The 9,197-nt window shown below is 50.5% G+C and overlaps 1 long non-coding RNA gene across 1 annotated transcript; it reads left to right on the top strand.

The window, feature by feature from the left end:
- Positions 1–1,092: 1,092 nt before the first annotated feature.
- LOC146894809 (uncharacterized) lies at positions 1,093–8,908 on the top strand. Its single transcript, XR_015001225.2, has 2 exons — positions 1,093–1,362; positions 8,392–8,908. It is a non-coding gene; the product is annotated as an uncharacterized LOC146894809 (long non-coding RNA).
- Positions 8,909–9,197: the final 289 nt, after the last annotated feature.

Below are 9,197 nucleotides of genomic sequence, written 5' to 3'. Positions count from 1 at the left end.
TCTAAATGTGGCTGCCATCTGCCCTTTGCCCTCTGCCCTCCGCCGTCTGCCCTCTGCCCTCTGTCCTCCCGGAAGCTTTGCTTCTCTGGCAGCTTGCTGCAGTTCTTGCTTGCCTGGGCACTTTCCCGAGGCTCTCCTATCCTCTGTCACACTTCCCTGCTCTGCACTGGAGACTGGCCTCCCCTATATTGCTTTGTCCATGGTGTCTGTGCTGTCAGCTCTTTGTCATCTGTCACTAGGAAGCAAGGTGTGACCACACTGTGACCTAGGCTACCATGGAGTCATCCCTCCCAACTTGTGGTGGGGTACAAAGTTGTGATACCTGCTTCCCAAGATACAATGTCCCGGGGGTTCTGCAAGAGGTCCTAAGCAGACGCTCTCATATTGGGACATCGGGAAAGCTGAGATTCCCAGCACCTACGGTGGCAGAGGACTCCGCATCTGGTTTGCTAATTTCTCCTCACAAGACTGTCTACACTGCTCGGTCTTTGTTGAAGAGATAGAAAAAAGTAAAAATAGCGATTCCCCTCTCTCTCTCACCCAGCACTGCACACTTCTGACGGCAGATGTGTGCAGTCTTCCAGTGACAACCATAGGTGAAGTCTGTCACTCAGTTCCATTCTGATATTACTGGTGTAGAATTAGCTCCCTCAGGCTAAGGTGTTAGTCTCACCAGCTGGCCCCCAACCTCAGACCCCACTGTAAGTAGTAAGTGGGGTATCAGGCATACTGCTGACTAAGTGGCTATATAAATCAGGGTTCGCATGACCCCGTGAGTTTGAGGAACTTGTTCACTGACTCAGGAAGACACTCCGCTGGGTGGACTATTATCTTAATGAGTGGTGTGGCGAGGCGTGAGTCATCTATTAGGTAGCTGCGTGGAATAAAGTTGGAAGGCTCGGTGCAGGAGTTATGTCCCCAAGGAGTTGGAGGACACCACCCTCTCAACACATGGCCAGGTTCTCCAAGTGCTGCTGTTCGGGGGCTTTTCTACATGCTTGTTCAGTGATTAACTCAGTCTTCAGTCCCTTCCCCAGAGAACAGGGGTTGGCACTGACTCATCCAAGCTTCTAACTGTGCTTTGTCCTTTTCAGGATCAGCCCCCCGCCCTATCCAGGAGCCGACCCAGAATCTCCTCGCTAGGATGTCACATGCTCCAGGCACCCAAGAAGGACCAAGGGATGCAGAATTCTGTGTCAGACACTCAAGTCACCCTGGAAGTCACAAAGGCCTCGGGTGCCAGCATCAGGACCCAGGGTCAAAGGTCAACTATGAGACCTACCGATGTGCTCAGCTCTTCTACGGCTCGGGAAATACGCAGAGTTTCAGAAAGCTGAGACAGGGATTGAGAGCCGAGAGCAGGTATATATTTACAATTACATCATTGCTATAGCGTAAATGTGAACCCTCTAGAATTCTGGTGGCTCCTTTAAGAGGTGATCAGGAGCAAGGTCCTGGCATGGGATCAGATACACACCGGGTTCTGAACAGGTGATCCCTTCCTCCCAACATGTGCCATCTTGGAAGTGGGCTAATGAGGGTCCCTGCCCTTGGGGCTCTGTCATAGTCTGCCAATACTGGGTCCACAGGGTCTGCCAGACTGCCCTTCCCTGATCCCATGACCCTCAGCCCCAGCTCCCATGCTCTCCCTCCTCTACACCCCTGCTATTTCTCCTACATCCCCAGTAGACACCTTGCTGCTGTTGCTGAGTCAGGCCAGACAGCACACAGGACAAATCTTCCAAATTCTCACTGTCAAGGCAAAGAAGGCCAAACATAATTTCCACTTCAGAAGGGTAAGAGAGTTTATTCACATCAAAGTGTCTATGGGGGTGGGAGTGGGAGTCTCAGATGTTATCCAATGGCATTCTTCCTTTTCAGGGTGGCAGAAGCCAGTAGTACGCTAAGTTAATGATACATTTCAAAAGTTTACCTGATACTCAAAAGAATATCAGGTCAGGTGTAGAGGTGAGTGCTAAATTTGTATTAGCCGAACTAAAAATAGCCCAAGAGAATGTTGGGTTTGGATCTGCAACATTCCCACTCTCTACAATCAGGAAGTGGTAATCAGTTTACAAAACCTTCTTCAGGGAACTTAAATCTGTTTGTCTACACCTAGGGCAGTCTATGACCAAATCCTTGAGGTGTAAGCAAAGGCACCTCTGTGCTGTCTAAACCCATTGTGTACACCCCTGGCCAGGGTCCCCTGACGGCAACACAGACATTTAGAATTACTTCTCTAGTGCTGTTAGCAGTGACAGAGAGGGCCTTGCTGGAAGCTGGCAGGATGTTCCCAGGGCTCCCAGAGCCCACCTGCTCTCCTGAATGAAATGGGGGCATGACTGCCCCGTGTTGTTGAGGAGATGGTTTTCATTGTAGATGTGAGGGACAGTCGTAGCAGAGGCATCTGGAATTGTCCAGAGCAGAGAGGAAAAAGCAGTAGACTGAACAGGAAGGCAGCCATGAGAGGAGAGGGCAAAGAGAGAGAGGGAACCTAAAGAGTGTGTGGCCAAAATGACAGTCATGTGGGCATCAGAAGCTGGAGGAAAGGAAGGGATCCCCATGTCCACCCCCACCCCATAGAGTAAGGGGAGGGCTGAGCAGAGCTAAGAGGAGCCACGGGTGCTGAGTGAACCTGGGGGCTGGTGTGAGCTTCAGTACGTCAATAAGCACCTCAGTTATCACTTTGTCCCCAAAACAAATACGGCTTGCGATGTGCCACCAAGCTTCCTTTAAACTAACTCATAATGACTGGAGCTCGGTGGCACCCTACTGTCACCCTAGCTCTTAGGAGGCGGAGGCAGGAGGATCAGGAGTTCAAGGTCATCCTTAGCTTCATAGAGAGGTTAAGGCCAGCCCGGGCTATATAGGACCATCTATCAAAAGAAAAATTAATCCCAGAACTCGGGAGTTGGAGGCAGGTGGAGTTGGAGGCAGGTTTGAGGCCAGCCTGATCTATAGAGCTAGTTCCAGGGCAGCTAGGGCACTAGGGCTGTTATACAGAGAAACCTCGTCTTAAAGACACCCCCCACCCCCGGCCGCCGCTGAAAAAAAGGAAGATGAACCACAAAACAGAGGAAAAGAGTCAAGTTATTAATTTTCTTCCTTCTCTGCACCCCGCCCCACCCCCAGCCAGCTACACAGGAAGACAGGCTGGGGAATAACACCAAGGACAGTGAACTTTAGAGAAGCAAGTATGGAGATGGGTCACACAATGTCACCCCAGGGCAAAGATGGCTTCACAGCAGCCCCGGGAAGGGAGGTTGATCAGATGCAGCGGCCTTCAGTTTGTCCAGAGCCACTGGGGTTTTTGATAGCAATAGAAGCGAATGAGGTGGGATGTGGGGAGGGGCAGGGATAGGGGAGAGGCTGCAGCTTCAGGCAGTCTTCCTGCTTGGGGACTTTGCTCAGGATGAGTGCAGTTGGGAAAACAACAGCCCAGAAAAACAATACAGACACCGCCCCTTGGCCCCTTGGCCCCTTGGTGGGCATAGGCTGCCAAGGACCTGATTCCATTGTTCTGCTTCCTCCCTGGGGCCCAGATGAAAGCAGGCCACTGGCTGCATGATTGTCGCTGTGGCCTTGGGCACATCTTAAGGAGTCAAGAGGGGGCAGAACAGGAAGTGGACACCTAGAAGAGGCAGCAGATAAGCAATGGTGTAGCGTAGCGGAAGCTGGCAAAGCAGCTAGGAGAGGCTGGGTGTTCCGCTTCGGCCCCACTGTTCTACCAGACATGGTACCTGACCAGAGAGGTATAGGGCAGCCAGAGTCACACAGCCCATCCCTCGCAGTGCTCAGATCACGTGCTGAAGCTGAGACCAGGTGGGAATGGGGTTTCTCTTTGGGGGCCAGTTTGCTCAGATTCCCACTCACATGGGACAGCCTGACAAGCGGCCCAGGTGACCCCTCGGCCCAGGGCCCCCCACCCACGGGGCCTCCAGGTCAGGACTATTGTTCCCCCACTCCCTGGCTGCCAAGGCCAAGGTTTTGGAATGAACTTTCCTGTCATCCAATTCCAAGGCTTCAAGGCTGGGGGTGGCTAAAAGAACACACAGAACTGGCCGGAATTACCTCCCATTGCCAAGGTCGGTGCAGAACCCTGGAAAGTCCTGTCCTCTCCCTGCCAGTCCCTGGGCACCTAGTCCAGCCACACCCTTGGACTTCGGCAATGGACTGGAATGTCCCTCCCCACTGCCTAATGGGACAGGGGGGCCTCTCCTGAAGACCCTTGAACCTCATAGATGCACACTCCCCACACTGGACTGTGTAACTGTTACACCAGACAGAAGACTCTGTCCCTGAGGCCCATTGATAATGCCAACACATGTTACAACCCCATTTGTCCGGTAGGCAAACTGACAAAGAAGCTGAATCTCTTGGCCCATCTCCCACAGAGAGGAGTCAGATGTCAGGGCCACTATGAAGTACAGGACAGGGCCACCCACTCTTACGAAGAAGCAAGGGACGCTGTTCAGTGAGAAGGGTCTTATAAGCATTGCTCCAGGGCCTCCCCTACAGAACCTACAGGTTCTTGCCAGAGCAGTTCAGGCATGGACAGCCAGGGTAGGGTGCACGGGCATGGCCAAATCATCTCGATGGCCAACTAACTTCAGGGCTCCCTGTGTGGTGGGCACAACAGCCCATCTCCTTCCCCAGTTCAGTCCTGCTTGCTTCTCCTGGGAGATGGTTTCCTGTGGGCCCCTGAGCTGGAGGGTTTTATGTTGACACAAACTAGTCATTTGAGAGGAGAGAAACTCAATTCATTAAGAGAATACCTCCATTGCCAGGTGGTGATGGTCCACACCTTTAATCCCAGCTCTTGGGAGAAAGAGGCAGACAGAGGCCAGCCTGGTCTTCAGAGTGAGTTCCAGGACAGCCAGGGATACAGAGGGGGTGGGGAAGGATTTCCTCCATAAAGTTGGGCAAACCTGTAGGGCATTTTCTCAATTAGAGATTGATGGGGGAGGGTCCAGCCCATTGTGGGTGGTGCTATCCCTGAGCTGGTGGTCCTGAGTTCTATAAGAAAGCAGGCTGAGCAAGCCAGTAAGCGAAGGCCTCCATGGCCTCTGCATCAGTTTCTGCCTCCGGGATTCTGCCCTGATTTCCTTTGATTGTGATGTGGAAACATACACCAAATAAACCCTTTCCTCCCCAACTTGCTTTTTGGCCATGATGTTTCGTTGTAGCAATAGATAAGCCAGATATGGGTGTATAGAAATAAGGTTAGAGACAAATGAGAATAGGTTTAGGCCAAAGTCGTTCCTCATCTGGGTGCCTAACTGAGACCAACTGCCTCGAACAAACTATCCTGGGGGATTTGAACCTGTCTCCTGCTGTTCTGACCCCTGCCCCTGGTGCTCTGATCCCCACCCTTGCCGCTGTGACCCCCACCCCTGGTGCTGTGACCTCCACCCCTGGTGCTCTGACCCCTGCTCCTGCTTCTCTGACCTCTACCCCTGTTGTTCTGGCACCTCCTTCTCTGTCTGTCTGTCTGTCTGTCTGTCTGTCTGTCTCTCTCTCTCTCTCATACACACACACACACACACACACACACACACACGAACGCGAGCACAGCCCACCTACTGCTGTTCCAGCCTGCATGTTCTCAAGCAAAGAGTTAGCTGGGTCCCCCATCCAGATCATGAACCTGCACCAGACAGGCAGTTTGTCTCCCTCCTCCTTTCTCTTCTGTCCCCTGGCTCTACCTCACCTGCTTGCAGCCCCGTTCCCTCCCTCCCACCGGAGGGGGCAAGTGGAGAGAATACCTGGCTTGGAGAGGCTGCTGAAGGAAAGCACGGTACAATAAGTATATGCTGTATCCTATACACTGTTTTTGTCTATGCATGTGTGCCTGTGTGCCTGTGTATGTGTGTGCGTGCGTGTGTGTGTGTGTGTGTGTGTGCGTAATGCAGGTGTGGATGTTAGAGGAGGATATCCCATGTTCTTGTTCTATCGTGTTCCATCTCATTTATTTGAGACAGGGTCTTTCACTGAAGCTGGAGCTAGACTGGTAGCCAACAAGCTGCAACAAACCTCGTGTCTCGGCCCTCCACGGTGCTGGGTTACAGGCTCCTGTGCAGCAATGCCTAGTTTTTTACATAGGTGTGGGATCTGAACTCAGGTCTGCGTTCTTACACAGCAAACTCCTACCCACTGAGCCTCCACACCAGAGCTGTTGTTGGTTTGCTTTGTTTTTCAGTAGGGAAGAATGGAAGCCAGGGTCTCGAGCAGGCAAGGCAATTCTACTACTGAGCTCTCTCTTTAGTGCCAGGAAATACCCTTCATATTTATCTTTCCCAACAAACCTTGCAAGTAGACACTGTTTACTCTACTTTGCAAAGGAGCCGAAACAAATCCTGAAAGTTGAGGAAGCTGAAGAATGTACAAGATCACTGGCCTTGAAGATTGGAAGCCAAGTTGTCTGGTGCCAGCACCATCCGTCCGGTTACACAGGTGGCTTCTTGCAGTCTTGGGGGCTTGGGTATGAGGCCCCTGGGATGAACAAAGGGAGCAAAACGACCAGTCACAGAGCATCAGTGAAGCCAATTGAATTTCACCCGCTTGGGATCATATACCCCTTCCTTAACCTAGATTCGTGGCTTGCTCTATGCCGGCTGTCAGACAACAGACTATGACAGCCTGGTTAGCAAATCAGTCTTTCCTAGAGACACCCTAACTGCTTGAATAACAGTAATGTGACTGGGGATTTGTTGGGGTGAGACTGCCTCGAAAGCTCCTCTAACTGGCTGTACTGACTCCTTCCTATCTGCAATCTCAGCTCCAGGAAATGAAGGCAAGGGCATCACCACAAGTTTGAGGCCCAGGAGGTCTCCACAGTGAGTTTCAGACCAGCCTGGGTTGCAGTGTAAGACTCCCATCTCAGAAAAAGAAATAAACGCGACAAAGAAACCTCACTTCCGCCGGGTATCTGGAGGCAGCTGGAGCCTCAGTAAAAATGGAAAGGAGAGGCAGCTGTGTCTAAGTCCTGGCTTCAGCCTCGGCGGGTGTTTGCGCCTTTGTCTTCCCAACAGGGACAGCTCCCAGTGCAGAAACATTCAGAGGTGGGTCTCTGGGGAAATGAAGGGTCATGAGGACTGACATCATTGGTGGGTTTAACAACAATGGATACAGTTTGATGGTATTACTGGAGGTGTTGGAGAGTAGGGTGTAGGGTCCTAGGAGGGTGTAACTTGACCCTGTCCTGTGTCTCTTCTCAGCTTTTTGGCTACCTGAGGTAAGTGGGTTTTTTTTCCCCCTGACATTCTTGCCACTGTCCTAAAACTCACATGAGAACTCTGAAGCCAGGAGTCAAAACCAATCTTTATGCCCGTAACTTGTTTTCTTGGATACTTTGTTACAACCACCACCAACCAACCGATCAAAAAACAGAATTGAGCGGCACACGTGGATGCAGCACCGGAGCTGCCTTCCACGAGTTTCTGAGTTTCCCCTTTGCCCATCTATAAACCTTGTATGTGATGCTTGAGGATGAGATTGAGCACCAAGTGAATTACAAACACCCACACGTTCTCAGCACCTCATCTCTGAACTTGGGTTGTACATGAAGCTTAGCTCTCTCCTCTGATTCCTGTACCAGATCTGTGACCAACACAGCAGATGCCAGAGAGGGCCCATGGCCTCCATGGATGGCTTGCACACCCAGTTAAATGAAGACCCAGTTAAATTAAATACCGGAAGACACATTCAAGCCTGATTTTGTTTAGAGGATACTAGTTATAGAGAAAGTTCCTAATTAACTTGTACGCTAGTTTCTCCTCACCATAGCAGTTAAAGAAGATAAATTTGTAAGCATGTTTAATAGACAATTTCCTGCTTAAAATGAATAAATAGCAAATGAGGTGATCTCAACACTGTGAGTTTTTTTTTTTCATTTTTTAAAATTAAGTTTGACAATTTCACACAAGAACATAGTGGTTTCTTCTTTTCTAGACAGGGTCTCTCCACGTAGTTCTGGTTCTCTCTGTAGACCAGGCTGACCTTGAACTCACAGACATCCTCCTGCCTCTGCCTCCCAAGTACTGGGATGAAAGCTGTGCTCCACCAAGCCTGACTCATGACGCTTTCTGATTTCTGTCCTGCTTGGCCTCTATTATTTCCCTCCCACTCGTTACCTCCCCACATTTTCTCACCACGTTCTCCCTTTGAGACAACTCTGGACTTCTTGGAACAAGCCAAAACCAAAAATAAGTTGTTTATCTCAATCAGGAGTGAAGGGAGTGAGTCCCAGGTGGAAATCATTTACCCTGGCTTTGAAGAGCCAGTGAAGGAAGTGTGGCCCTTCAACTTAATTTCCACCCAGTCCTTTGGCTCTGATGTTTATTTAATTAATAATCTACTCAATCTGTTTCTTTACTTATATGTTTACTGCAGTACTGGGGACAGAACTCGAGAATTGTACACACCAGGCGAGCATTCCACTGCTGATCAACACGCCAGTCCTGGCTTAGACTTCGGTCCGCTTTGAACTAGATGCATCTATTTCAAGCCTTGCCACCAGGGACAGAAGAGGAAATCACCTGAGAAAAACCTTTTTAAAAAGCCAAGTCAGTCCTCAAGGTACCAACAAGGCTCCCTCAGGAGCTGGAGATGCAGGTCGGAGCTCCAAGCCCCCCCCCCACAGGGGGGCAGGTTTGGCACCGGCCCTGCCAATAGGCCTTTGTTCTCCTGCCCCGCCCCCTGAGCTCTGCTCTGCCTGGTGTTCCTGCTAGGTTTTGGCACCAGGCCCCATGGGAGATTTTAAGATCTGCCTTCCCTTTGGCTGTGATGTGCAGTGGAGTGATTTGGCTCAAAAACAACTTTGCCTCCAAATTTAAAAACAAAACCCAGGATTTATTCCTCCACCTTTTTCTACAAATGATTAAAGGAGCTAAAGCTTTTTTTCCTCTTATTTGCCTTTTGGGAAAAGCATTGCGTCCCTGAAAGACAGACAGCCTTTACAGCGACATCAAGGGGGTCCTGTCTCCCACTCCTTGGATCTGACCTGTGTCTACATTTGATCCTAAATAAGTTTGTCAGGAAACTCTTAGATAATGTATGTCTTCACTTCTTTGCTTTTCTGCAGAGGCGGAGCCAGGAACAATAGTCAAAAAACAAACTCTGAACTGGGGCTGCCTAATGCAGTTCTCAACCTATGGGTCGTGACCCCTCTGGGGAGTCAAATGACCCTTTCGTGGGGG

This window comes from Myodes glareolus, chromosome 5 (assembly GCF_982192425.1).
Source record: "Myodes glareolus chromosome 5, mMyoGla1.1, whole genome shotgun sequence".
NCBI lineage: Eukaryota > Metazoa > Chordata > Mammalia > Rodentia > Cricetidae > Myodes > Myodes glareolus.
This window is presented reverse-complemented; position numbering and strand designations above follow the sequence as displayed.